The 25,605-nt window shown below is 39.7% G+C and overlaps 1 protein-coding gene across 9 annotated transcripts in view; it reads right to left on the reverse strand.

Moving 5' to 3' along the window:
• LOC110521589 (F-box-like/WD repeat-containing protein TBL1XR1) overlaps nt 1-25,605 on the reverse strand; it is a 43,719-nt gene that overhangs the window by 13,821 nt on the left and 4,293 nt on the right. For 4 of the 9 annotated variants that reach the window (XM_021599250.3, XM_021599248.3, XM_090233435.1 and 1 more), the window contains exons 2-3: nt 23,023-23,070; nt 19,987-20,052 (exon numbers count right to left, since the gene is read on the reverse strand). The gene's annotated coding sequence lies outside the window, so the exon portion shown is untranslated. Of the gene's footprint in view, nt 1-19,986; nt 20,053-22,083; nt 22,143-23,022; nt 23,071-25,605 lie in introns of all 9 variants that reach the window. The other 5 variants (XM_090233434.1, XM_021599249.3, XM_090233437.1 and 2 more) reach the window with 2 other exon arrangements.

Raw genomic sequence — 25,605 nt, forward strand, 5'->3', positions numbered from 1 at the left:
CCCTGCTAGAGCTGCCCTGGTCAACTGTAAGTGCTGTTATTGTGAAGTGGAAACGTCTAGGAGCAACAACTGCTCAGCCGCGAAGTGGTAGGCCACAATCTCAAAGAATGGGACTTCCGAGTGCTTAAGCACGTAAAAAATGTCTGTCCACAGTTGCAACACTCATTACCGAAAAACTGCCACTGGAAGCAACGTCAGCACAAGAACTGTTCATCGGGAGCTTCTTGAAATGGGTTTCCATGGCCGAGCAGCCGTACAGAAGCCTAAGATCACCATGCGCAATGCCAAGCGTCGGCTGGCTGCCAGGAGAACACTACCTGCCCCAATGCATAGTGCCAACTATAATGTTTTATGGAGGGGGAATACTGGTCTGGGGCTGTTTTTCATGGTTCGGGCTAGGCACCTGAAGGGAATTCCAGTAAAGGGAATTGTTAACGCTGCAGCATACAATGACATTCTAGACGATGTTGTGCTTCCAACTTTGGGGCAAAAGTTTGGGGAAGGCCCTTTCCTATTTCAGCATGACAATGCCGCTGTGTACAAAGCGAGGTCCATAAAGAATTGGTTTGTTGAGATCGGTGTGGAAGAACTGGCACTGCCATAGCCTTGACAACCGCATTTATTCACTGATATCCCCTCATACTTTCAATCAGTTTCTTTTTTCTTTTTCAGTCACATTTCTGAAGCCCAATAAACAAACACTTAGCTTCCTAGAACATATGGAAAATAAAAAGGTTTATGAATGGCTTATTGGAGGAATAATGTCAAAATTATTTATAAAAATGAATACAAATTGACATCGATGACAGGCGCATGGGCCCCCAGAGCTCGTGGGCACCCCCAACTTGCGGGGGTTGCGGGAATGTCCGGTACGCCAGTGACATAGTAGCATAACCAAGTTACAGGAAAGCAATCTGTCAGCTCTAACCACTTCCCTATTTTCCCCACTGAAACAATGTGTGCAAGGTTGATTCAAAGTCTTTGAGGTGACCAGGACATGAGTGTGTCCTAACAGGGTGGGGAGAGAAAGTAGCCAGTGGTGGATGTAGTTATGGAGCCTGACCAGATTGTACAGCTTAACGGTTGTCCTGTATGACTGGCGGGGTATTGGGGCTGTGTGTTGATCCATTTCCAATTCTACAACAGTTGGGTTTGGTATTTATTAAGGTGCAAAACTCAGTAGATACAGCTTGCATGCCAGCAAGACCCATTGACTCATTTGAATGTCATCTTAGCCTGATCTTAGCTGGGGATACTTCAGTAGTGTATTGGTTAAGCCTAGTTGTCTGGTTGTGAAGAAGAGTGTGAAAAGGCTGTCATAAACACCCCTGCCCTTAGATCTTTCCAACGCCTAATTGACTTGTGGGTAGAGTTTATGTTGAATGTGGCAAATATCCTGCAGGTCACGTCCTACATATTCATTCACATTCCTTTGGAAGTCGGCTAGGATAATTATCTGGCTGATATTAACTGTGGGGGGGTTGGCTGTGATTATGGTCTGGTGCAGGCCCCGCTGGAGATGAGGAGAGTGACAGAACTGGTAAGCGCGACCTCAGGTAAACTAGAGGTTACTTACGAGTGTAGGTCATAGAAGCGTTCACGTTACGAGGAACGTAGCACAGCGCCACACTCATATTAGAGGTCGACCGATTAATCGGAACGGCCGATTAATTAGGGCCGATTTGAAGTTTTCATAACAATCGGAAACATAACATCTTTACTTAACTAGGCAAGTCAGTTAAGAACACATTCTTATTTTCAATGACGGCCTAGGAACAGTGGGTTAACTGCCTCGTTCGGGGGCAGAACGACAGATTTTCACCTTGTCAGCTCGGGGGATTCAATCTTGCAACCTTGCAGTTATCTAGTCCAACGCACTAACCACCTGCCTCTATTGCACTCCACGAGGAGACTGCCAGTTACGCGAATGCAGTAAGCCACGGTAAGTTGCTAGCTAGCATTAAACTTATCTTATAAAAAACAATCAATCAATCATAATCACTAGTTAACTACACATGGTTGATGATATTACTAGTTTATCTAGCGTGTCCTGCGTTGCATATAATCGATGCGGGGCATATCGTTGCTCCAATGTGTACCTAACCATGAACATCAATGCCTTTTTTTAAATCAATACACAGAAGTATATATTTTTTAAACCTGCATATTTAGCTAAAAGAAATTCAGGCTAGCGGGCAATATTAACCAGGTGAAATTGTGTCAATTCTCTTGCGTTCATTGCACGCAGAGTCAGTGTATATGCAACAGTTTGGGCCGCCTGGCTCATTGCGAACTAATTTGCTAGAATTTTACGTAATTATGACATAACATTGAAGGTTGTGCAATGTAACAGGAATATTTAGACTAATGGATGCCACCCCTTAGATAAAATACGGAACGGTTCCGTATTTCACTGAAAGAATAAACGTCTTGTGTTCGAGATGATAGTTTCCGGATTCAACCATATTAATGACCTAAGGCTAGTATTTCTGTGTGTTATTATGTTATAACTAAGTCTATGATTTGATAGAGCAGTCTGACTGAGCGGTGGTAGGCAGCAGCAGGCTCGTAAGCATTCATTCAAACAGCACTTTAGTGTGTTTTGCCAGCAGCTCTTCGTTGTGTGTCAAACATTGAACTGTTTATGACTTCAAGCCTATCAACTCCGGAGATTAGGCTGGTGTAACCGACGTGAAATGGCTAGCTATATAGCGGGGTGCGCGCTAATAGCGTTTCAAACGTCACTCGCTCTGAAGCTTGGAGTAGTTGTTCCTCTTGCTCTGCATGGGTAACGCTGCTTCGAGGGTGGCTGTTGTCGTTGTGTTCCTGGTCGAGCCCAGGGAGGAGCGAGGAGAGGGACGGAAGCTATACTGTTACACTGGCAATACTAAAGTGCCTATAAGAACACCCAATAATCAAAGGTTAATGAAATACAAATGGTATAGAGAGAAATAGTCCTATAATTCCTATAATAACTACAACCTAAAACGTCTTACCTGGGAATATTGAAGACTCATGTTAAAAGGAACCACCAGCTTTCATATGTTCTCATGTTCTGAGCAAGGAACTTAAACGTTAGCTTTCTTACATGGCACATTTGCACTTTTACTTTCTTCTCCAACACTTTGTTTTTGCATTATTTAAACCAAATTGAACATGTTTCATTATTTATTTGAGGCTAAATTTATTTTATTGATGTATAATATTACGTTCAAATAAGTGTTCATTCAGCATTGTTGTAATTGTCATATGTATTTATTTATTTATTTATATATTTAAATCGGGCATCTGGTTTTTTTTTCGGTTGACCTCTAACACAAACATTTGAAGATGATCCCTGGGCTTTGATGGAGGGTAAACATGTTGCAGAGCAGGTGGAGTTGGTCAAGCATGGTGCACAAAGGCCATTATCACACAGTCAATCCCCAGTCACCATACACAATGACATACAGCTTCTTCATTGTTTAAGTTTGACCATCCTCAGGGTGCTTTTGTCTGCCATAGATGTGTCTGTGCCCACCATTTTCCCTAAGGGCAGATTGGATTACAATAGTCACAACATAAACATTTTAACTATGTATTTTGGGCAGGCTGGACCATACAGCACTGAATTTGTCTTGGAGAGTTGTCTATTTATCAGCTACCAGAAACATAAAAATATATCATAAATATTCATAGTTGATATTCCCACCTATTGTAGCTCTGTGTTTACAGGTCTATATTTCCAAGTTGGATTGAGATATCCCAATGCTGTTAGTTTGTGGATGTAGGTGCAGACATTCCACATTTTTGCAATATCAGAGCTTGCGATATTGGGTTACATGAGCTTATGTGGCCCATCCCCCCACCAGCCAGGCATATTCTGCACATTTGGAGTTTAGGGGGGGAGGGGTCACAATATTAATTTACCGTAAAACTTTAATAGCCCGGGCGTTAATTTGTTAAATCACAACAGGCGCTTATTAGAGAAAGGCTTCTATTTGAGCCAGGTGTCTATTTCCTTAATGCACACAGCTTTTGCAAATTTGCATAGTTAATTGTTTAACTCATGCATTCACTTCCAGCATTTTAATACATTTAATTTCCTCCACTGTGTTATCATTAACACACTGTGTCATGTTTCTTTGTCTAAGTATCCCTCTATTTCAGAATTGTTTTACTTTTCCTTGACTGAATAACTATTCTTCTCTGACTGTGCATTTTCGACAGTTCTTACTTTTGGCACTAGAGGGAGATCAGACGATTTTTGGGGGTCTGTACTCCTTAAGTTGTTGACTGTTTTTTGCTTGCCAGTTAGCTAGCAGTTCTCAACTGTTAGAAACTGCTATAAAATTGGATGATTTTCAAGTCATTACTGTATTATTTAATGTAACAAATCAAACAAACCTCGTAAACAATTAATTTAGACCCTGTGTTTATTTGAAACAGGTGTTTATTTGCTGAAATGTGTGCCGTTGCCCTGCTATTAAAAGGGACAGGCGGCTATTTGAGACTGTGTTTAATTAAAGTTTTATTGTAACCACTTTGCAGTAAAATATTTTTACACAACTATCCATTTCAGAAATGGGAGACATAAGAGATGTGAAAAAACATGTTTGTTTTTTGTTCTACCTCGGATAGGGGTATCTCAAAAAATGAAAGACCTTTTTGAGGGTTGGCCACTAGCCTATATCTTTTCCCCCACTGAGACAGACAGGCTTATCTCAGAATGCTTTAAAAGGAGCTAAAAAAGTACACATACAGCCACAAAGACAGACGCAGACACCCACAGACACACACAAACATGCACTTGGCTGGGAAAACAGATTAACTCTCGTCCTCTTGAGATGGCTGATAAGTCATGTCAAAGACTTGTTTGGCAACATTGCTAAGGCAAGGACTTTTCAGGAACCTCCCTAATTAACCATGAAATTCTCTCTGAAGTGACCCACTCAGTCCTATTCACACCAGCAGGGCTCTAAATTAACATTTTCCATTGGGAACACTGGTGATCCCATCTTAAAGTTAGGAGCACCAGAAAATATTTTTCAATTGATTTTGGATTCACTTTATTGGGCCTGTATGAATTCTAGCTACTCTTACAACACCCAGCCCGTGCATACGTGTGCCTCAAAAGATCTGCCTCTTTCCTTTCTCTCAAGGCAATAAGTTTTGCAACAAAGACAGTAAGAGCATTTAGGGCTGATCGGTATACCGTATTTTACTTTATACTGGTATTGATGCGCAGACCGGTTTGGGTTTTGACTTTGCCTTCTATAATGGTATTTCAATGTTTGGTTTGTTAAATGTAATACGCCAGTCCGCAGTGTGTAACGTCCTCTACTTGAGTCGTTGCTATCCCGCTCTCACCAAGTCCTGCCCCTTGTCACTCAAGGAGAGCAGTTGTTGTTGCTCGACCACGAGATCACTTGCCATTCACTCTTCAGTCTGCATGGTCAATACAGCAGATGCAATAAGATGATGATGACAATGCTGCTTTCCATTTTGCTTCTTAATATAAATCCACAAGCATACTATAATTACACCATTTGTTTCGTTTTTCTTATCTAACAAGTTGTGGCAAAAATAAATAATGTTAGCCGCTAATGCTAATCGCTAGCTAGCTAGCAAATAAAAGTACTGAGTCAGACATAGCTAGCTAATACAGCTAAGTTACACGAAGAGAAAATATTTAAATGTAGCCAAAGATTACAGAGTCCCCTTGGAAACACTGGCTATCACTTTGTTTCCTACTCTGGCACAATAACTCCTCCCTGGCTTTTTAATTTATCCATGTCAAACACGGTATTCAAAAAGCCCACTATAATATTCTAACTACAGAATTTGAATTACATTTACATTTTCAAACAGTTCACCCAAGTGTTTATCTAAATTCCAAGTATTCGGTTAAAAATAAGACCCAGATTTTTTGCCCATATCATGCAGCCCTATGTGGCAGTGGAAGTGATCTCAAATCAGTGCAGGAAATGCATACATTGATGAAAATGCTGAAAATGATTCCTGTTTGATTGAACAGTATAAAAAAATCTAAATGGAGAAAGCCGATTGAAATCCCTCAGAATGTATTTGTTGCCACCATAGGGTAATGCACTACTACATTTAGAACTTTTATTATAAAAACAAAATACCATCAATACCGGGAAATATATTGTGATATGATAATCTGGCCATATCATCCAGCCCAAAGGGCACTATACGGTTAACATCCCCTAGATCAGGGAAACTGGAAGCCCGTGCCACCCGTTTGTAGGCCCGTGGAATCAAGTTCCAATTTCCAAACTGTTGAGAGTTAGAATAGTAGAATACACTAGGTGCAATTTCAACATTTGGTTGTGCATCAGCAATTTTTCTGTTATGTCAATCACTGAAAGTCACTCAATTACCCCATGTCAGCTAACATTTTTTAGATTGGTAAAAAGCCAGCTATTTAAACTTGTAGTAATCATGGTTGAATTATTGACCGGGGGGCCCTATTGATTTTGTGAGTCACTCACTTAGATACCATATTAAAAACAGCTCAAATGTCTCTCCACACTACGGCAACGGGTAGAATTGCAGAAAATTTGCTGTAAAACCACACATTTTTCTTTCCGCCCCATGGAAAAATAAGTAGAATTACGTGAAATCTTCACTCCACAGGAAAATGTGTCGAATTTAGCGATGGGGGGGATCGATAATTACATATTTGGGATATTATTTGACTTTATAAAATATAGCGTTTTGACAATATCGCAATATTATTTTTGCGCTAGATGGCTGACCTGCACCAAAATGCCAGTATGCGTCACGCCCTGACCTGAGTATTCTTTGTTTTCTTTATATATTTTGGTTAGGTCAGGGTGTGACATGGGTGATGTATGTGTTTTTTCACTGTCTAGGGGTTTTGTAGGTTTATGGGGTTGTTTACCATCTAGGTGTTTATGTATGTCTATGGTTGCCTAGATTGGTTCTCAATTAGAGGCAGCTGTTTATCGTTGTCTCTGATTGGGAACCATATTTAGGCAGCCATCATCTTTGGGTATTTCGTGGGTTATTGTCTATGTCTAGTTGCCTGTGTCTGCACTGTTTATATATAGCGTCACGGTCGGTTTGTTGTTTTGTATAGTTTGTTAAGTGTTCTTCATCTTCATTAAAAAGTATGTATTCTAATCACGCTGCGCTTTGGTCTCCTCCGTACAACGAACGTGACAGTATGTTTCCTTCATAGCGTATTCTCCATCTCTTTAAATAGAGAGGCAATTTGTTTTCAGCACCTTTATTTCCATGACTGATCAAAACAATTTTCTCATGGCTCTCTCTTGTCCCTCTGCAGCAGAGACACTGTATGGTAAGCAATATGTTTGGACCATGAAATGGTCGTGAGAATCGCAATACATATTGTATCGGCACCTATAATATCAACTTGTGATAATATCATTGTGCGATCTCGTGAGGTCTCTGGCAATTCCCAGCCTTAGTAGAATTGCAACAAACTTTCTTTAAACTGCAACATTTTCTCTATGCCCAATGACAAAATGTGTAGAATTGAAGGAAATTATAACTCCTCTCCGCTGTCAAGAGGAGGGCCGCTAAACTGTTTTGTTCGCAAGGTGGGGTTGGGGGGGGTGTATGGATATGGGTACGCAGACCCGTGAGCCACTGCAGACCCGTGAGCCACTGCGGGCCCTCGTGATGAGTTTGGATTTTTGTTGCCCCCACCCCCATCAAAGTTGCCCATCCCTGCCCTAGATATTACTGTATGGCCATCTGACAATTCTAACAGCATGAAGGAACTTCTGCCTGATCATTCCAGGAGGGCTACCAATGAGTTGTGATTATTAGGCGTACATGCCACATGCTAGCAGACAATGTCACAGAAGATTAACCTTGGTTGACCTACTTTTACAGTTTAGTACACATCCCTCACAATGTTGTGAATAAGGGGAACATGTTAGTACAAATGGGTTTAAATTAACTTCCTCTGTTATTGATACATTATAAGAGTCCTCTAGCTATGTGTTGTCAATGGCTAGCCTATAAAGTATATTGACAGAGCACACATCTGTTCGCACAGTAGGACCTGCATCATTTCCATTTTCCCCTAGACTCACTAAGTCAGAACCAAAGTCGCAGGCAACTTATCTTTCAGGGTGTAAAAAAAGTGATAATCCGACTAGTTAGACCTATTAAATATGTATTTTACGTAATAAAAACACGAAATATTTGCTGCACTGAATGTTGTGTCACATGAACGTGTCACTACGCTAAACCTCCTCCAATGTACAGACATCACAGGAAGCTGCTGAGGGGTGCATGGCTCATAATAGTGGCCGGAACGGAGTGAATGGAATCAAATGCATAGAAACCGTGCACGTATTTGACGTATTTGATACCATTCCACTCATTGCTCCAGCCATTACCACGAGCCCATCCTCCCCAATTAAGGTGCCACCAACCTCCTGTGGCAGACATGCTATAAACAACCTTCACTGTCCTGTCTTCAAGTCCTGGCTGGACAATATTTTCAAGGAAATGTATGAACACAGCTTGAACCTGTATTGAAAATGACCTTGCAAGCGCAATATTAAGAGATAAATAGGGCCTACTACAGCAGGTTTGTATCAAAAAGTATTGAGGTAATGCCATCCCCAATCAATTTGGAGGGCATTCTAGTGCTCGTAGGTGACAGATGGTAGTAGCATGCCTGTCTGCTGCGTTTGTGGTTAACTTGGACATGGGTAAACGAGCAAAAGCAACATGAGCTGCTACAATCCCACTCTCTGGGTAGCTACTCATAACCTCAGTGTGAACTCATTTTTCACATGAACACTGCTGAAGCTCCTTTGTCTATATTTTTCACACACACACTCACTGATTCATCACTGCTGCAGTGATTTATCATATAGTCTGTATAAAGCAAGGCTAAACAGACAAATACAATGACGTTGCTTAAGTCAGCAAACAAATAAGGCTAAATCAAACAAAGGCAGAAGTGTTGCCATGCTGACCTAAAAATAGACCGTGGTATAGCCTAGGACTTGCAAATAACAATGGCTTCAATGTAAAACCTAGTTGACACAACTCAACTGAAAGCGAGTTGGAAATGGAAGCGCTATCGCATGTCTTGGCAAGGGCATTTCTCTGTCAGTGAGTCCTACTAGTGTGGTGCGAGCACTGACTCAGACGCTGGCCTATTTTAATCTCTGGCACACAGATAGCATTGGGATCAAAGAAAATGCCGTCACAAGGCTTCTCCACAAAGCTTTGCTCTAAGGCCACAAAAATAGGGTCATCCTGGGACGTCCTCCTATGTGGAGGTGTGAAATGTCTGCATTCCTTGAGGGCCGAGTGGAGCGAATGCACATCGGAGTTTGACCTAGTTTTCTCAGACACATTCAGTATTGTGCAGCCTACCTCAGACATTCTATGCAAGCTCACGCAGCAATGATGTGCATTCCACACCAATAACCTAGCCTAAATAAGGTTTGATTCTATCAACATAACTTAGCATGCAGTCCACATGCTATAGTTTCACAGGAATGAAATCGTAGCACTCGTGTTCACAAAGGAACACATCCCCCCTAAGAAATTACACATTTTAGAAAATGAAGGTGATTTGTTAAATGATTAGAAAGCGGAGTGTGGCGCCTCACCTTAACCACAGCAACCATTAAAATTGCAAGATAATCATTGGCAAGGCACTAAACATCGCTGAATGAGCTTAAAACCTATGCAAGTGGATTCTGGACCTGTATAGACTTGGTCACAGACTGGTCAGTATTATGTTGTTTTTCCATCTTACAGGTCCCATCTCTCCACCAGACTATTTTCCTGGATCAGCGGTCATGCCAACATTCATCTGATACTGCTGGACTCCCCAGGCCATAGGTAGCCTAGTTTTCACACAACGCAACCTCTGGAAATATGATCAAAAACCGATCCCCAATTTTGAACTTCTAAACAGCCAAATACAAATCCCCATGTTGAACCCAATACGACATGTAAACACGTTCTGTCAGCCGCCAGTCAACTGTGTAACGACGGTGCTGTATCCTGAATAGGTACGCAAAGGTAGAAATATGTAATGTCCTCTTTCGGATGTTTGGGTATTATTCTACACACTGGTAATTATTTTAATGAGCTTCGCCCCCAAACAAGACCAAATTTGGTTTGTCCAGACCAGACCAAATCTATACCAATCACAGACGTCTATGCTTCACAAGTTTGGACATCACACTACAGCACAGTAGAGCATAGTCTACTAGAGTATAGCACAGCAAAGTAGAGTTCAGTACAGAAAAGTAAAGTATAGTTCCTTACAATAAATAAAAGTAGAGTTCAGTACAACACAGCAGAGTAAGTACAGGTCAATAAAGTAAAGTACAGTACAGTTCACTACAGTACAGGACAGTAAAGTAAAGTACATTACACTGTACTCTACTGGACTGTACTGTAGTGTTGTCACAATATCAGAAATTTTACTTCAATACCGATACCAGGTTTAGTTTCACGATACTTGATACCATATCGATTCTCAATACAAAAAAGATACCACGGCAAAAAAAATAAGGCATATTAGTCAAAGCCACAGAATGTCTCCTGCTCTGTTCAATCGTTGGGCAACTTTTGAGTTCAATAACATTACATTTGAAATGTTTTATGTATGCATTAATTAATCAATTATACAATCATACAATCAATTTGACTAACTACATGACAACATAACGGTAAGCATTTATTTGAATGGTAAATCTCTATTGACTCCACTGGGTAAATCAAGAAGTAACCTAGGCCTATTCATAATACAGGTTAATGCATATTCAATAGGAGTGTGTGCATTCATTGAGTTATTGAACTTGCTTTGGATGATTTGATGGGGCTACAGATGTCAAACAATCTGCTTCCCTTTCATTGTGGACTTATAAGATTGTACTGAATAACAACATTAGCATAGAAGTAGCTCATTTTATAAAAGTGTGCGCTGTCTCTATAACCAGTAATGACGTCATTCACCAGTCAAGAGGGGGGCAGCCACAGTTCGCTGAAACAATGGATAATCCTTGGGAGATACGTGAGAGAGAGACCAATTAAGTGAATTCAGCAAGTTTTGGTGGCAACCAGCTTTGAAATCAGCATAATTTGCGTTACGGTTTGCAAATCTTGCGTTGCAAAGTGTTCTAGCCTGAATGAACATTGTTTTGCGAACAGTAATTAACAATTTTAACATTTCTACATGCCGCGTCGCATTATTCAAGTATGTTACTTCTGTGCAGCATGAGTGGGGCGCTAACATGATGCAACTCAGACTCCCTGTCCAGGCTATGTGGAGCAGGCACAGTGCGCTCGCGCTATAAGAGGGACATCGGCTGAGTTGATACAGACATGATCCGTGAGACACGTTTAGCAGAAGTATCGAAAGTAACAAAAATGTTTGTATCGAATAGGGCTGTTACGACGGTGACCATATTACCGTCACACCAGCACGAGTCATGACCGGAGTCAAATTCCACATGACCGCAGTCAAATTCCACATGACCGCAGTCAAATTCCACATGACCGCAGTCAAATTCCACATGACAGCAGTCAAATTCCGAATGACTGTTAATTAGGCTTCTCCAAGCTCTGATGCTGCTGGTGGTCATTAGTAGCCTACCAAACTTGTTAACTGCCTGGTACTCAGCACTCTATTGCCCCACTAATCATCAATGCAGATGTCATCAAACTTGTGTGTTTGAGAAATGTGATTTATGAGATTTCTGTTGATTTGTATTTGGCGCACTGCAATTTCATTGGCTGTTGGCGAGGGGTTCCACGTTCCCAGACAGGTTAAAAAGAGGTTCCCACCAGCTTTCTATAGGCTAGACCTACTATATTTATCTATCAGCTTTCCTAATATTAAGCACATTGCTTCGCTTTACAACAGGAGTATAGCCTACCCCGGCTGGCATGAAAATTAACCGCAGGAAAAGCGTCCTCCATTCGCTATTTTTCCATGCCCATGTTCTGAGACAGGTGCAAGATTATGGTTCATTCTAAATCAAAACACATTTTAAACATATTATTTAGTATATGTAAAGACAACATCAAATTAAGAATAGTCTGATGGGTCACAATATTAGCCCATAATGTATATGATGTATTATCAAGTGTGAATGATGCCCAGCTTGTGCAGTAAGGCAACAAACAGCGCATACCTTTTTCCCCCGACTTTTTCAAATCCTAGTCGAACACCTCATGTAGCCTAGCCCATAGGTTTGTATCACAACTAAAGTGGCCAAATAACTTCTTCAAAATAAGCACATTAATCCGCTTTATAACCGGTGTAGAGTCTAACTGGCATACAAAGGCTGTGCATAAGTATCAAGTTCGGGAAAGATCATTTAACCATAAAAATGCACCTTTATAATAAAGCATTACATGCATAATCGCATTTGCCATCACTTTTGAGAACAGTGTTTTTAAACTGGGTTTTTTGGATGTGAGTGGTTGTATTAATTTGGGATCTATCGCATCCCACAACTGTCCCAGAGTATGTTTGTAAAATGTATTTATCGCGTAGAAGGAAAAGTTGACCAATAAAATAGGTCAAATTTTGTACTATGGGAGACATAGGCTATTGCTTTTGCTGTTCGTTAGGCCTACTCATCTTGTTGGCTGAATGTGAACAGTTCTAACATCTTCAATACGCGCCTCGGAATTCGATTAGAGGGGCACGTGCAGTTATGTCGCCGATGTGTCGGTCTTCATTCACTTGTGGCCTACTTCTTAGCCAAAATGCCTGTGAGAAGGACCCAATCACGTGACGGGCATTGGCTACATCTGAGAGAGCCATGTGAGTGAGAGGTGTTTTGGAGCACTGCAGCTGGGAGAATGGAATTATAATTATTATATTCAGCCCAAGGGCACAACGGCCACTTATTTTGGCCGCAAAAGGCATTCTTTTTTTAAGGGGCATTACGGCCACACAAGTTGGATGCCGCTGGGAAATTCAAGGCCCGGTGAGAAAATTATCAAGCGCTTGTCAAATTTTGAATGAGAGACTGATGGTGTGTGCAAGTTGCAACTTTTTTCAAATCATCACTAGAGTCCCATCATGCAGCCTTAGAATGTATTAAAAATCAAAACATATATCCCAACGTTTGTATCACAACTGAAGTTGCATAAATAACTCTAAATTAAGCATACCGAAGAACAGTTTCTTTGTAAACGGCTCAACACAGAATAGCGGCATGTGCACACTTTGTAATCGTTTTGAGAAAATATCCTTTCTATTTAATTTAATTTCAATTGTATTCTTCATATTATAAAATAATAAAAAATAATAGCCATATCAGGGCCTAACATAAGGACAACTCAGAGTATGCTATTTTGTTCTTCTGAAATAGACTACATTTTCTTCATATCATGTTTCTTTAGACCTGTCTAAAATGGATTTATTGTGATAGTGTAGGTTATATTAAAATGGATTTATTAGACTTTTTAAAACGTAGATGTTCCAAAAGGTCTACATCAGTGGCTTTCAGGCTATGCGTGGAAGCCACGAGATGCGAAACGTGTTAATGTTAATTAGCAGTCAAGTACCGTGAGACCGGCAGTTATTTGCTTGACATTCACCGGCTGACAAAATGTAATGACCGCCACAGCCCTAGTACCGAACCCTTTTTCATACCGAAGTATTGGTATACCGTGCAACACTACTGTACTGAACTATACTCTATTTTTCTTTACTGTACTAAGGTTGGGCGGTACCAAGATTTTCATATCTTCATACCATTACTGTACCATATGGTATTACCAGCAGTGCACACAAGGGGCACTATTTCTTTCCAAATGCTATTTATTTTTTGCACAAAACAAATGTAGGCAGCAGGGACCTTGTTCCAGGAGGGGATTGATTGTCTCTGCTGTAACAAAGAAGCTTTATCTTGCTAGCTAAGTGGCAAGTGAGCAAACCAAATGCATAGCTAGACCCTTGATATGGAGATAATTTATTTTGGCACATCGTAGAAAGTTAAGCAGTGTCACATCCTCAGACCCCCTCCCCAAATGTGTATTTTATTATAATATAATGTTTTACAGTTTTGAAAACCAAACCATTCATATTTCAAAATACCCCAGTATACGGTTTAATTGGTACACCGCCAAAGACTATTCTGTATTCTAATGTGCTACTGATTTTTCACTCGCTGTTACCGATTTGATAACAAAGTGCCAAGTTTTAATCAATTAATAATTCAAACAAAATTGTAATCAGTAAAAACACTAACTAATTGGTAGGTCTACCTTTATTTGTTACTTCTTTGAACTTCCCTAATCCTCCCTCCTCATGAGGGAGAGAAATTACAATATTTCTTAAACTTGCAAAGGCAAATTCCTGCTAAACTAAATATAAATGTTGATATTGGATGGCAGGTGCCTTTAATTCAACATTGTGTTTTGATGTATTTCTAATACCTTAAGACTTTCTGTATTAGATGTTTTTTCCATCTGTGTGACCAGAAATAAAAGCCTTTGCTTATTCTTTATTTTTAGTATGGAAATCGATTGAACAATGTATCTATGCCTTAATATGCCAAAAATATTGAGACTCTTACCTTTCATTTGTAGCCAAATTTGATATGTTCCTATAAACTTCACATGTTGCTCATGGGTCATTTTACATGGAAATTACGTTATTCACTCCAACGTGCCATGCAAATGTTATTTTCATCTTCTCCTCACTAATCACTTTATCTTAGCGCTCTGCAAAGTTTAATGAATACACACTTCCTGTTACATCAGGAAACAGTGGTTATTATCCATACAAATGTTCATACATGTGTAGCCTACAGGCTACTTCCTCATAAATGCATACTGATAAATGGATACTAATAAATGGAGCCTGTAGCACTTCGTTCACAGCATATATTGGACTGGGGAGTGAATCAACAGGCCTAACAAACTATAATAAACCCAATCACAAAATTCTCCACCTTTTGATCCAGAGCTTATTCATCAACTACAGCGATTCATCTTGCTTCCAATTGTAAAGTTAACAATTGTAGACCAACAATATACTGCCCTACCAAGCAAAAAGGCAGAAAGTATTAATTTGGTCAAAACTGAGTTCATTAATCATGTGGACGTATCCTGTCTCTATTGTATTGTGTTTTGGAGAAAATGGGGGTCATGTTAGCAGTAACTGCATAAAGTTACTGTGAAACCAAGGTAAATAAAAGCCATTTTTCTCAGTTCCATGCTATGAGCAGTTACTGCCTTTTTGCTTGGTAGGGCAGTATACTAGTATAAATCCCAATGTCAGGAGCACATTCAAGGTCCATTTAGTAAAGGCAAAGAAGTCGTCACTACCGCAACACACAAATAGCCAGTGTAGACCGGTGAGATTTTTTATTCAATCTATAATGTTCTCAAAATAGAGAATAGTCTTCATTCAATGCTACCAAGCTATTAGGCTTATCACAAGACTGTTCTGTAGAGGATCCCTGCCACTTCAGTGCATAGAGGTCTGAGGTCTAAAACCTGATCTGCCTTAGTGAGTTATGCAAGAGTCACAGAGGCTCTACACTGACCTTTTTTTCAAGGAGCACGTGCACCCTTGTTGAAAAATGTATAGTGCCTTCAAAAAGAGCTTTCCACACCTGGAATGTGAAACATTTGCCCATTATATTTAAAAAATGATTCAAGCTCTGTCAAATTGGTTGTTGATCATTCCTAGACAACCATTTTCAGGTCTTGCCTTAAGATTTTCCAGTAGATTTAAGTCAAAACTGTAAGTCAGCCACTCAGGAACATTCACTCTTCTTGGTAAGCAACTCCAGTGTAGATTTAGCCTTGTGTTTTTAGGTTATTGTCCTGCTGAAAGGTGAATTAATCTCCCAGTGTCTGGTGAAAAGCAGACAACAAGCATTTCCTCTAGGATTCTGCCTGTGCTTAGCTCCATTCCATTTATTTTTATACTGAAAAACTACCCAGTCCTAAACAATTACAAGCATACCCATAACATGATGCAGTCACCACTATTCAGGGCTTGACATTCACTTTTTTAGTAAGTCAGATTTGTACTTGACCGAAAGCTCCAGACACTTGTCCCAACAACGACAAAAAGGTCTGTAACTCCATGGGCCAAAAAGGTGACTGAAAATCATGTTGTATGATGGTCAGGAACCACTTCACAAGGCTGCTGGTCTCTGATTCCATGTATTATATCTCCTGCCATTGTGGCCTTGAGCAAGGCACTTAACCCCCAACAAAGTAAAATACTCCACTGATAGGCTACTGTACAAAATATCTGGAGAGCTAGTGGGTATGCAGGCTTCTTATCGAACCCCACTCAAACACACCAGAGTCAGCTTATCAAAGTCCAGTTGAGCAGCTGATTTTTTTTTTCTACAATGTGGTTATGTTCAAGCAGGGCTAGAGCAGAAGCCTGCACACCCAGTAGCTCTCCGAATCTATTTCACATGACTGGGCAATGGCACAGCCATTGGTTGGACCTGGGAGGGGCATAAGCCCACCCTCTTGGAAGCCAGGCCCACCCACTGGGGAGCTAGGCCCAACCAATCAGAATGAGTTTTCTCCCCACAAAAAAGGTTTATTAAAGACAGAAATATACCTCAGCACTCCCTCAGACTATTTCGCAGGTGAAGAAGCCGGATGTGGAGATCCTGGGCTGGTGTGATTATAATTGGTCTGCAGTTATTTGGCCAGTTGGATGTACTGTCAAATTCTAAAACAACGTTTGAGGCGGCTTATGAACAATTCTCTGGCAACAGCTCTGGTGGACATTCATGCAGTCAGCATGCCAATAGCAACCTCCCTCAAAACACAATACCACATATGTCTCAAGTTATGTGACAAAATGTGGTATGTGTGCACATTTTAAAGTGGCCTTCTATTGTTCCCAGCACAAAGTGCACCTGTGTAATGATCATGCTGTTTAATCAGCTTCTTGATATTCTACACCTGTCAAGTGGATGGATTATCTTGGCAAAGATGATATGCTTACCTACAGGGATGTAAACAAATTTGTGCCAAGAAGTTGAGAGAAATTCCTTTTTTGTGTGTGTCTGGAACATTTCTGGGATTTTTTACTTCAAACATTGGACCAACACTTTACACATTCGGTTTAAACTTTTGTTCACTATGTATGTAAAGGTTAATATATATTCAGTGTTCAGGGGAGATCTTGACAGCACAGGAGTTACTTGTCAATTAGGTTATACAATTTTTGTTATTTTTATTTTGTCAGAATTACATGGACAGTAAAAAATAAAGAAGAACTTAGACAATTTTGAGCGCTTGAGAGGCGGTTTTACAACCGGAGTATGCAGCATTGTTTTCATCAAGTGCGCACCCTGGTTATACATGAGTGCCTGTGGAAAGTTATTTTAGGCCATCGGACATGACGATGACTTTAATCCATGCTAATAACTAAATTGTTAACTAGGGAGATAGCCAATTCAAAACATATTGTGTAGATTGTCTAGTTATCTTCTTAGTCTGTATATCATTATTTAACCTGCTGCGCAAATCTCTCTCTCGCCCTCTCTCCTCTGGCAACAGCCCACACGTAGCTGATGCACACACCATGACGTTTCCAGAATTTTCATTGCTGACCAAAAAAACTGCTATAACTGGGCAAATAACTCATTAGCAATTATTATCAACAAATGTGCAAACACAGCGAGACTCGCTTTGATCGCAAAAACGCATCTCGCGACTGCATGATTGAAAGACCACTCATGCCTGTCAATGCATGCCTACAATAATTACACTCCGATACACTCTGCAGAGATTGGAAGGACAGTGAGCTAAACATCGCATCCAGATGACACTTCAATCCAATTATGATCCAATTATGATCAGAGTAGCCTAATTGTTTGATATTGTGATTTTTGCTAGAATTTTTATTACTTGTCTATTCGGACAACTTAAATCTATAATGGGCTCCCGAGTGGCACAGCGGTCTAAGCCACAGCATCTCAGTGCTAGAGGCGTCACTACAGACCCCGGTTCGATTCCAGGCCGTGATTGGGAGTCCCATAGGGCGGCGCCCAAGGTCGTCCGGGTTAAGGTAGGCCGTCATTGTAAATAAGAATGTTTTCTTAACTGACTTCCCTAGTTAAATAAAGGTTAAATAAAATAAACAATCTGACCTTTTTTTTTTACTTGTCTTGGGTAAGTGAACAAGCGTTAATGGCGAGACTTGACTATGCTTGAAAATATGGAGAATGGTACACAGTAATGTGTTATGTTACCATTCCAGTCTTTTACTTGCTATATTGTATTTACTTTGCCACCATGGCCTTTTTTTCCCTTTACCTCCCTTATCTCACCTCATTTGCTCACATCGTATATAGACTTGTTTCTACTGTATTATTGACTGTATGTTTTGTTTTACTCCATGTGTATGTAACTGATGTGAAACGGCTAGCTTAGTTAGTGGTGGTGCGCGCTAAATAGCGTTTCCATCGGTGACGTCACTTGCTCTGAGACCTTGAAGTAGTAGTTCCCCTTGCTCTGCAAGGGCCGTGGCTTTTGTGGAGCGATGGGTAACGATGCTTCGTGGGTGTCAGTTGTTGATGTGTGCAGAGGGTCCCTGGTTCGCGCCCTGGTATGGGCGAGGGGACGGTCTAAAGTTACTGTTACATGTAACTCTGTGTTGTTGTATGTGTCGAACTGCTTTGCTTTATCTTGGCCAGGTCGCAATTGTAAATGAGAACTTGTTCTCAACTTGCCTACCTGGTTAAATAAAGGTGAAATAAAAAAAATAAAAAATAAAAATGTTTGAGGCAAATCTAATACAATACATTGATTCAGGGAAAAAGTTAATTGCTTTGCACATTTTTTGTTGTTGCAATATTATTTTTATTCTGTACAGGCTTCATTCTTTTCCCTCTGTCAACTAGGTTAGTATTGTGGAGTAACTACAATGTTGTTGATCCATCCTCAGTGTTCTCCTATCACAGACAATCTAACTGTTTTGAAGTCACCATTGGCCTCGTGGTGAAATCCCTGAGCGGTTTCCTTCCTCTTTGGCAACTGAGTTAGGAAGGATGCCTGTATCTTTATAGTGACTGGGTGTATTGATACACCACCCAAAGTGTAATGAATAACTTCACCATGCTCAAAGGGATATTCACTGTCTGCTTTTTATATTTCTACCCTTTAACCAACAGGTGCCCTTCTTTGCGAGGCATTGGAAAACTTCCCTGGTCCTTGTGGTTGAATATGTGTTTGAAATTCACTGCTCAACTGAGGGACCTTACAGATAATTGTATGTGTTGTGTACAGAAATGAGGTTGTCATTCAAAAATCATGTTAAACATCATTATTGCACACAGAGTGAGTCCATGCACCTTATTTAACTTCTTATTTTTATGCCTGAACCTATTTAGGCTTGCCATAACAAAAGGGGTTGAATTCAGCTTTTAATTTTTAATTAATCTATAAAAATGTAGAAAAACATAATTCCACTTTCAAATTATGGGGTATTGTGTGTAGGCCAGTGACAAAAAAAAAATCTAAATTTAATACATTTTAAATTCAGGCTGTAACACAACAAAATGTGGGAAAAGTCAAGGGGTGTGAATACTTTCTGAGGGTACACACAAAGAAATGTAGGTATTATTTGAGATAAAGCTAAAATGCTTAATTTTTATAGACGCACTGGTGCTCCTAAATAAAAATGTCAGGTCGCACAGCAGAATACTTAGGCGCATATGCAAGTAAAATGGTTCCACTCTACCCTGGTGACCTTACAGCACTCTCTATCTTCACTGTGCCTACTATCCACTCACTACAGTACATCAGAGCAATAGCGGAGCAGGACTGCCTGCTGCCTTGAGAGCTTTTCCTCCCCCAGTAACTAGGCTATACTACAATAACGATTGTCACATTATGCTCATAGAGCTGAGAATTAGAGACATCCAATAAAAATAATAAATTAATTACACAGCATTTAGCCAAAAACACAATAGAGAAACTAATATGTAGGACCCTACTTACCACAGTAGTAAGTCTGTTATCACAACAAATATGATTTGAAAGTGTACAGTCCACCAGTCTCAGCACCTGCAAGACAAGCAGGAGGGTTAAAACTAAGCCGTTTTTAGGAAACTGATACTGCAGCACTACAAAATGCCTCTTTTGTATGTGAAAGGGTTATGAGACATGATCCATTGTCTGTCTGGCATACACTTGCCGATCTTCACTATACTTACAGTAGAGTATCGTTAGACCTGTTTAGCAAGCAGCATGCTTGATGCATTCATTACAGGCCCAAGATTGTAAGTAAACGATGGTAACAACGCAACATAGATGGTAATGAGTTCCCCTTTAATCAAAGCTTTAAAAAGATCATCCCAACATAACATTCAGCCCATCCCTTTGTAATTTAGCTCATATTCAATCCACCTCTCATTGATGACCCTAAAGTAAGAGACAACGGCAGCAGTAAGCAAATGTCATTGTGTCGTCTAACTTGGTCGATAGTAATCTACACATAAGCCTAGCAGCAACATTGTCATAAAAAAATGCATTATTTTGGGTATGAACTCACACACACACTTCCCCTTGACTGTACTTATATCAACGTACATCTGACTTCAGGTTGACATTTAGAAACCACTGAAGAGTAGTAGACAATCCTTTTCCCCTGTAGTGTGAAAGCAAGAGAGGTATGTAGCCTAAAGCTTTCTGTTCAATGCTACATAATAAAACCTTCTGTAGTTCAAAGACAATGTTCGAGAAAGCACTTCTGATATTGTAAGACCAGAGTTTTTTCTGGATCAAAATGGGGCTTAGTTGGTGGGTGTGGCAGGGGCTTTGGAAATGGGCACGGCTGGCCGGTTGGCGCAGCTGAATTTCTGAGAAAAAAATTGAGCCCCACATCTTGGCGGTATAGAGAAATTGTTACATTTTAAGCTCATTTGCTGCAATTCTAGAAATGTCTCCATGTTGCAGTTTTAAACCTAATTCTATGCATTTTGCCATGAATGATGCAAGGTCATTTTCTCAAACATAATGAGAATTACTACTGCTAGATTCATTTTGTATTATTATTATTATTATTATCCCTTCCTCCCTTTATTTTGGTGAATGATAGTTTTCAAAGATTATAAAAAAATATATAGGTCCATTATCTTTTATTCATTCCATATATCTGGTTTTAGTTTATATATTTTTATCCCATCCAGAAAATGATTTTTTTATTTTTTTATTGAAAAAGTCCACTGTTTGGACATCCTCAGGCATCCTGAGGATTTCAACTAGAGGTCGACCGATTAATCGAAATGGCAGATTAATTAAGGCCGATTTCAAGGTTTCATAACAATCAGAAATCGGTATTTTTGGGCGCCGATTTGCCAAAAACATATTTTTTTATTTTTTTTAACCTTTATTTAACTAGGCAAGTCAGTTAAGAACACATTCTTATTTTCAATGGCGGCCTAGGAACGGTGGGTTACCTGCCTTGTTCTGGGGCAGAATGACAGATTTTCACCTTGTCAGCTCGAGGGAAATAATCTTGCAACCTTACAGTTAACTAGTCCAACGCAATAACGACCTGCCTCTCTCTCGTTGCACTCCACAAGGAGACTTTACGCGAATGCAGTAAGCCAAGGTAAGTTGCTAGCTAGCATTAAACTTATCTTATAAAAAACAATCAATCATAATCACTAGTTAACTACACATGGTTGATGATATTACTAGATATTATCTAGCATGTCCTGCGTTGCATATAATCTGACTGAGCATACAAGCATACAAGTATCTGACTGAGTGGTGGTAGGCAGAAGCAGGCACGTAAACATTCATTCAAACAGCACTTTCGTGCGTTTTGCCAGCAGCTCTTCGTTGTGCGTCAAGCATTGCGCTGTTTATGATTTCAAGCCTATCAACTCCAGAGATGAGGCTGGTGTACCCGAAGTGAAATGGCTAGCTAGTTAGTGCGCGCTAACTAGAGGGACTGAAGGTATACTGTTTCACTGGCAATACTAAAGTGCCTATAAGAACATCCAATAGTCAAAGGTTAATGGAATACAAATGGTATAGAGGGAAATAGTCCTATAATTCCAATAATAACTACAACCTAAAACTTCTTACCTGGGAATATTGAAGACTCATGTTAAAAGGAACCACCAGCATTCATATGTTCTCATGTTCTGAGCAAGGAACTGAAACGTTAGCTTTCTTACATAGCACATATTGCACTTTTACTTTCTTCTCCAACACTTTGTTTTTGCATTATTTAAACCAAATTGAACATGTTTCATTATTTACTTGAGGCTAAATTGATCTTTAGACGTACAGCAAACTAGCGCTATCTAATGCTCTCCACAGTAGCAAAAAATAATAATTATATATACTTGGAGTCAAATATCGATATATTATTGTCCCAAAATAATATTGCGATATGTAACTTTTGATTTTTCCCCCATCACTACTTGATGGCTATGACAAAAAGCCAATAATAGGATAGCAGCCTATCACTTACTAAACTAAACTCCTGATAGTGTGGTTCCAATCTAGTAGATTATATATATTTTACAAGCAGCACTGCTTTAAAGGGAAAATCAACAAAAAATATGTATTGGGTATTTTTTTGAATTAGTTGCATCATCATGATGATGTAACCGGTGACACTTTCCTTCTTAAAAGTTCAATATCTTGAAAACTTGACTGCTGACATGCAAAATATTGTATCAACAGTGGACTAATGGAATAAATATCAAAAGATAGTGGTTGAGTGGAGTTTCCCTTTAATCTACAGCATTTAGAGGCAGGTTTTTCAAGCAGCACATTTAGCTCACTAATGACCTAAAGTTACAGTGATCATTGTGTGGGTGCAACAAGTCTGCCTTTCGCTATGAGGCACGAGGTTCATCACCAATAGCCCCCTTCATTCCTCACTCATAATTAAACAACCTGCAACAGCTTTGGTAGTACAAGCAGGCATTTATGAAAATGTTTGTTAACGCAAAGACTCAACATTAGAGATTTACCTCAGACATCAGCTAGTTTATAGAGTGTTAGTGTGCTTACCATGTGCCCGGGTGTCATTCAGATATCTGACAGTAATCCCTCTTCAGTCTGAGGACAAAGAAGAAAAGAGATGCTGATTAAAATCAATGAATACACATTAGAAAACAAATGCGATGGATCATTGGCACAGTGGTGGAAAAAGTACCCAATTCATACTTGAGTAAAAGTACAGATACCTTAATAGAAAGTTACTCAAGTAAAAGTGAAAGTCACCCAGTAAACTACTTGAGTAAAAGTCAAAGTATTTGGTATCTAAATATACTTAAGTACCAAAAGGAAAAGTATGAATCATTTCAAATTCCTTATATTAAGCAAAGTGGACGGCACCATGTTCTTGTTATTAAAATGTACAGATAGCCAGGGGTACACTCCAACACTCAGACATCATTTACATTTGTGTTTAGTGAGTCTGCCAGATCAGAGGCAGTAGGGATGACCATGGCTGAATTCCAAACACTAAATACACACCCTGTCCCCTCAGCCCTCAAATTAAGTGGACACCTCTTATGACGTCTGACGAGTATACACTTGCAGGGCATGGGATTGCATGTCTACTCATATTAACTATATAATTATTAATATACGCCTACTATTAATTAGCTAACTAAAGTTAGCCTGCCTAGCTACTTCTGAAGAAGGAAAATGTTTTCTACAATTTCCAAAAGCTAACCAAACAAAAACATAATTACTTTTATAAGACGTGTTTGTGCATTAGTAGCACAATTTCTAACTTATTTACATTCGTTTTTACTTACACGTATGTTGACTCCATATTGACATTTAGGTTTTAAGTTTTGGCGGACATTTCTTAGCGGATGTAATCTTCGCGAATTGAATTATGGGGTGTTTCAGGCCCCAAAGTGAACATAATTGTACACTCGCAAACTCCATTAAAAAACGAGGACTTCCCTTGCTATGCTAATCACTTGGACCGACGACAAATATGGCCGTGGAGATTCCCCAAGGGCATAGGGCTGAGGGTTTAGGGCCGAGGGCTGTCTACTTTGAGTATGAAACGCAGCCCATGTGTTCTCTTGATAAGTACGTGAATTGGACCATTTTCCTGTCCTGCTAAGCACTCAACATGTAACGACTACTTTTGGATGTCAGGGAAAATGTACGGAGTAAAAAGTACATTATTTTCTTTAGGAATGTAGTGAGATAGAAGTAAAAGTTGTCACAAATACAAATAGTAAAGTACAGATACCACAAAAAACTACTTAAGTAAAAATACTGTAAAGTATTACTTAAGTACTTTACACCACTGCATTGGCATCATACGCAGCCTTTAGTGTAAGGCTAGCCTAAACCACAAACAGTGGGACAATCAATTATAATCTTCAAGTCTGCTTCTCCATACTACTTCTGCAGACAACATCATAGCAAAACATTTGTTTTGCTAAATTACAGACGTCAGATTTGTCTTTAACTATTAAGCCGTAGCAGGATGGTCCTTGATACCCAAATCAGAAAATAGCCAAAGTAACACAGTTTCAGATTGAAAGGTGCTAAGAGAGGAGAGCCTCTTGCCCATGAGAGTCAACACAGTAGCCTATACACCAGGGATCACTTTTCATTAAAGATTTAAGAGAAGTCGTAAGTCAGCGGTTGTCAAACTTTTTGACCCGCGACCCCCAAAAAACAGTGGTTCGAAGCTTGCGACCCCCGCGCACGTACATGCACGCACAATCGTTGAGCAAATGTAGCCTGTCATTACAGACAAAAATGCAATGCATTTTCAAAACGCAAGATACAGAACTAAACTTTTACACCTGCATTTTTAGCTGAAAGTCATTTATGTTAGTAGCCAACATAAACTAGGGATATCATGTCACTTCTCTGGAGTCCAGAGCAAGCAGAATCATATGGCCTACCTGTATGCAGTGGTGGTTGCAGGATCGGAGGGAAAGCATGGTCTGTCTGCACTGCACACTATCACTTTGAAGGGCTGCCTGCCCACATAATGCTTTTTGCCAAGTGGGTGGCCCTTTTCTTCCTCACAAATACAATAATTAATTCGCCAGAATGTTACATCTTCATCCCATAATATTGAAGGCAGCAATGTTGCAGCTATCTTTAGACGTACAGCCAGTAGCCACCCAAACTAGGCCTATCTGAAGTATGAACATCATCAATGAAATTGGGGCATAGCTTTTTACTGTTCTGGCAAATATGCCTCCGTAGTATATATTTTACAAGTATTTTAAATGGATAATATAAACGTAGACCTACTCTGTTTTTGTGAGGCAAAACCGCAGAATCTTAAGCGAGTCCTTTCAGGTCACTAATCTGATATATGTGCCCACCTTCGTGCGCCTATGCTGATGACTGGTCATTAGTCAACAGTTTTTAGATTATTTTTTTTTACAATTTTGTGCAATACTCTAGCCCAGGGGTAGGCAACCAGATTTAGCCGCTGTACTTGGGGACAGATTTCCTAAATTAGCCCCCAAAAAGTTTTTGCTGAATTCCTGTTGATTAACAATTATATTAGAAACCAGATTAAATAGGCAAAGGTATATAACATGCAAATGGAAGGCTACATGTAGACTATTAAAATATGGATTAAAATTATATACTTTT

The sequence above is a fragment of the Oncorhynchus mykiss genome, chromosome 4 (genome assembly GCF_057628025.1).
Source record: "Oncorhynchus mykiss isolate SJ-2025 chromosome 4, ASM5762802v1, whole genome shotgun sequence".
NCBI classification, from domain to species: Eukaryota; Metazoa; Chordata; class Actinopteri; order Salmoniformes; family Salmonidae; genus Oncorhynchus; species Oncorhynchus mykiss.